The sequence below is a fragment of the Galeopterus variegatus genome, unplaced genomic scaffold (assembly GCF_000696425.1).
Source record: "Galeopterus variegatus unplaced genomic scaffold, G_variegatus-3.0.2 Scaffold2145, whole genome shotgun sequence".
Taxonomy (NCBI): domain Eukaryota; kingdom Metazoa; phylum Chordata; class Mammalia; order Dermoptera; family Cynocephalidae; genus Galeopterus; species Galeopterus variegatus.
In genome coordinates, this window is record NW_007728256.1 from 144493 (window position 1) to 149643 (window position 5151).

General features: G+C 55.9%; 1 protein-coding gene across 1 annotated transcript in view; it reads left to right on the forward strand.

Annotated features, from left to right (window-relative positions):
• Positions 1 to 4817, forward strand: part of LOC103596911 (procollagen galactosyltransferase 1-like) — a 21381-nt gene extending 16564 nt beyond the window's left edge. Inside the window, 2 exon segments of the mRNA XM_008580684.1 lie at positions 2579 to 2653; positions 3240 to 4817. The gene's annotated coding sequence lies outside the window, so the exon portion shown is untranslated.
• Positions 4818 to 5151: the final 334 nt, after the last annotated feature.

Sequence of the window (5151 nt, forward strand, 5' to 3'; positions counted from 1 at the left end):
AGCTCTGCTCCCGTGGCTTTCCTGGTCTCAGGCCACACTTCACCTCTCCCAGGCTGGGGTTTCACTCTGGTAGCTCCACAGGTCTGGGGTCTCCGTGACGATCCCACTCCCATGGCTCCACTAGACATGGTGCTGATGGGGTTTCTCTGCTGCAACTCCAACCCCACATTTCTGCTTGGCATTTCTCTAACGAAGGCTGTCTGTGGTGACTCTGCCCCTGTGACAGATCTCTTCCTGGGCCCCCGGACTTTTCCGTAGATCCTTTGAAGTTGGGGTGGAGGCTGCCAAGCCTTCCCAGCTCTGGCATTCTGTGAGCCTGCAGACCTCACACCACATGGATGCTGCCGAGACTTGTAGCTTCCAAAGCTGCAGGTCCAGCCACACCTGGGGCCAATTTAGCCATGGCTGGAGCAGCCAGAGCAGCTGGGGTGCTGGTGCCGGAAGCAGCTTCCTGAGGTGGGCCTGGGCAGCAAGCCCGTGGAGGGTGGCTCAGGTCTGTTCCCCAGGACCGTTCTGTCTCCCTAGGTCTTTGGGCCTGAAATGGAAGGGTTGGCCCCAGGGGCTTCTGCAGTGCCTTCAGGGCCTTTCCCCTTCTCTTGATAATCCCTTTCTGCTGCACTAATCTTCAAGGCATCATTTCATTTTTCTTCTGAAAATGCTCTTTGCTTCCCTACCACATAGTCAGGCTGCAGATTTTTCAAATCTTTATGCTCCGCTTCCCTTTTAGTTATAAATTTTAGCTTAATGCTGTGCTTTTGCCACCATAACTCAGCGTAGGCTGTCGCAAGCAGCCATGCAGCTTCCTGAATACTTTGCTGCTTAGAAATTTCTCCCTCCACATGCCCTGGGTCAGCACCTTGAAGTTCCACATTCCATAATACTTTTGGACACAAACAAAATGCAGCCGAGTTCCTTGTCAGTTCATAGCAAGGGTGATCTTTGCCTCAGTTTCCAGTGTGTCCCTTCCCACTTCGTCTGAGGTCTCCTCAGTGTGGCCTTTGCTGTCCATGTTTCTTTCAGCACTCTGCTCGCCACCATGTAGCCGGTCTCTAAGAAGTTCCAAACTTTCCCTGGTTTTCTTGTCTTCTAAACTTTCGCCAGCATCTAGGCTTTTCCTAGCCTCCTCTTCCAAATCCTTCTGGCTTCTCCTCAGCACCCAGTTCCAAAGCCGCTTCCACATTTTTGAGTATTTGTCATAAGCAACTCTTCTCTGGTACCAATTTTCTGTTTTAGTCTATTTCTGTTGCTTGTAACATAAATACCTGAAACTCTTTGATTTACAAGAAGACAAAATTTATTACTTACAGTTCCAGAGGCTGGGAAGTCCACAGTGCGGGGAACACATCTGGTGAGGATCATGGTAGTGGTGACTTTACAGCAATGCAGGGGTCTCACATGGCAGAAAATGGCAGAGCAGAGAGAGAGAGAGAGAGACGGCTTCTCATGCGCTCTCCTTTAAAGCCCTCAGAACCACACCCCTGACCACCATCATCAATCCATTCCCTAGGAAGGTCCTCATTACCATGATAGGATTTCGCACTCTCTTAGGAGTCACAGTTGGGATCAAGCTTCTAATACATAAAACTTGGGGGACACAATCCATATGGGTGCCCTTGGGAATGGATTGATGTATTCATGGAGTGACGGGTTGGTGGTTTAATGGGCGTGGCCCTGATGGCTTTACGAGGAGAGCAGTGAGGAGGTTTTCCTCTTGCGCTTGTCATTTCTTGCCATGCATGTGATAAGCTGCTCACCACGGGACCCTGTAGAGAGTTCCTGCCCGGGAGAAGGCCCTCACTGGATGTGTCCCCCAGACCACAGACTTCCCAGCCTCCAAGGCTGTAAGACATAAATTTCCTTTCTTTGTAAATCACCCAGTTTCAGGGATTCTGTTATAAGCAGAGAAACAGATTAATGCAGGGCCTGGTGTGCCTGAGTCATGGGAGCCCTTGTTCCTCAGCTGCTGCCTTGGAACCAGGGGGTCTTGGGTCACCACTCCTGCCCATGTCACTCTGCTTACTAATCCTAGAGCCCACTGATGTTTTCATGAGACCTGAAGGACTAGCAGGGCCCCAAGCTGGTGGGGGGCATTTCTAGGTCTGGGTGAGTTCTGGGGGCTTACTGGTAGGCTTCTAGGAGAGGGGCACAAGGGATTCCCAGGCTGGCAGCACATGTCCAGGGCCCAGAGCACCCTCCACTCCCTCCCATACCCCTTGGGAGTGCCCACTGGCCACAGGCAGAGTACAGCAAGAGGGAGGCCAGGCCACAGGGCCTAGGATCCCAGCTTTCCTGACCCTGGACAGCTCCTAATCCTGATTCAGGAGGAGACCAGGGGTCCGGCCATTGCCCTGGGGGTGGAGGGAACTTCCAACCCCTGACCCCTCCATCCACCCTGACTGTCTAGTTTCTGGAAGTGGGTGTGGAGGTGGGACCTTGGGGAAGAGGAATTTGGGCTGGGAGTTTGAGAATCCCAGTGTCTTGGGACTTCAGTAATTTGTAGATCCTGGACAGCCCACCCTTGAGGGCCAGGGGCTCTCGTCCTGTGCAGAGCCAGTGCCCACCATTATTTCTCCACCAGCTCTTCTCAGGGTGCAGAGAGCTGCCTGGGCCATTGCCTGCTCAGACCAGGGAGGATGAGCCCACCCACATCCAGGTATGTGTGGATGGACGTGCCACTTCCTGTCCAGCAGCCCGGTTTGGCCCCTTGTGGATGTCATGACATTATCCGTGTGTTTGTCAAATGCTTCTCAAGTGCACTTGGTGCCGAGCTCTGTTCCGGGCATTGAGAGGCAGGACCCCTCCCTGTCCAGAGCGAGCTCCCTGTCTGGTAGGGGAGACCATAAAACCGCTGGGCAGGCAGGGGCAGGGGAGGCGTGCATGGGATACCTGGGACATAGGAGAGTGGGGACCAGGCTGCTTCCTGGAGGAGGTGACGTGTGAGCTCAGGGCCAGCCCAAGAGTTACCTGCAGATGCCCCGGGTGGGAGGTGGCTTGGCGTTGGGTGTGGGGGAGGGGCTGGGGAGCAAGCAGGCTGGGTGGGGAGAGCCCAGCCTTGGGCACTCAGCGCTGGTCTGGGAGTGGGGACACACACAGATGCCACGTGGGTGTTTGCGTGCATGTGTCCACGTGCATGTATGTCTTCTGTAACTGTGTGTGTTCACAAGGCCCGGGCCTGGCTTTACTTGGTCCTGTTGCCCCTGACAGCCACATGTGTGTGTAATGACACCCATACTTTTTAGGGGGAGGAGCAGATGGGGTGCCTGCTCCACCCCCAACATTCGAAGGCGTCATCTCAGAAGAATGCAGAATATCCGTCTGAGGAGCTTGGCCTGCGTCAACTCTGTGACCAGGAGGCCAGCAGAGACGCTGCAGTCCCACGGGCTCGCATAAGGGCAGCTACTGGGAGGGGCCTCTGGAGCCCACAGATCAGCTGCCAGAGGAAATGCTCTTCTGAGAAGCCCCGGCTCCTTCCTTGCAGATAAGGAGTAGATTTGCTTTCTCAGGCCTGGGGGATGGATACCAGGTCTCTGCTGTCTTTAAACGGACTGGCCAGCAGGCTCGTATGCATTGGAGATTTTGGACATTCCAGGGGAGTGGCGTAGGCGGAAGGGGCTGCTGATGGGGTCAGGGCCTTTCTGTGTCTGGAATGGAAGCCTCCTCTGTCCAGGCACAGGCCTTGCTGTGGGCACAGTTGGGGGAGGGCTGGAGGGCTTGGGGATCCTGCCCCAGTGGCTGGGACATTAACTAGCCCTGAATCCACCAAGTCAGGCCTCCCCTGTGTCCACCAGCCAGGTGGCCTTCACACTGTGACTGCCTGGCCTTCTTCCAGCTTCTGGCCACGATCTTCTGTGGTCCCATATGAGTGGTGGCCCATATGAACATACCATCTAAGCAGAAAAGATGTGCTCGCTGCAAGACACCTTCCAGCCCGAGGGCAGCAATAGCGCCCCCTGGCTGGAGGTCTGGGGTCCAACCTCAGAGCCCCACGGCTGGGAACCGCTGCCAGCTAGTGGAAAGCCCAGTGGACCACAGTGAGCCTGAGCTCTCTGCAGCTGCTGGGCCCCCTGTTCTGCCTGTGGGCCAGGTGGGAGCTCAGGGATGCAGGCAGCTCCGGAGCCCACTACAGATGCCGTTGCTTTCCTGGCCCAGAGCTGCGTGCTGAGCACCACAGGGTGGGGGAGGCTGGGCTCCTCAGGGGCCAGCTCTCCCACTTCACCATCCCTTTCCCACAATACTCTTACTCACCAGGCTAAAACTGGAGTGGCCTTCGGGCCCTCTGCTGTTGCTGAGAAATGGGCTCTTCCCAGACCGCCTCCTCCAGCCCAGGCTATTCTCCCTCCCTCTTTAAAAAGTCCAGACATAACGCACCTAAGAAAGCACTCCAATAGCAGGTGTCTGGTCCCCGAAACAGTCAAGCGGGTGGTCTTCAGTTCATGGATGCTCGGGCTTTGAACACTCTCCCAGGTGCACACGGGATGAGGGGCTTGTATGAAAGAGCCTCCAGATCTGGGTGGGAGCCCCACATCTCTCTCCAGGTGGCTGGTGTTTCAAAAAGTGTAGTTCACCAGGGAACAGCTGTGGAGCCTCTCCATGGTGCAGAGGGCACGCCTTGTCCCGGGCAGACTTGTAGATGCAGGGGAGGCTCTGACGTCTGAGGATGTCTGCTATTAGGGATCCATGGTTCAAGGACCAGTGCTCTCTCTCCAATCTACCCTAAGTGCCTCATGCTTCAATTCACTCACACTGGCTCTCAGGGAAGGTGGGGGGGGAGGGTTCCTGTGATTAGAAATCTCCCAAGTGTCTGCATAATGTCAAGGTCTCATTGTCTGGCCTTTCCCCCACCCCCACCCCCACCCCTACACTTCCCCTGAAGCTGGTTGGCCTGAAATGCAGACCTGAGGGCCTGGAAGTGGTCCCTGGCCTCTGGGAAGCTGCACTGCAGCTGAGTTGGTCTTTCCTCCGTCTGGAGCTGAAATCCTCGCTCCCGCCAGGTGGCTGGGGTGGAGCAGTGGCCTGGCCTCTGGGAAGGGCTCCTGGGGCCCAGCGATAGACTGGGTGTGCAGCCATCCTGGACAAGATCCCTCCCGGGAGTGCTATGCATGCTGTCTCAGCTCAAGCTGACCTGGTGGTCTGGATGTGACAGACTTGAAA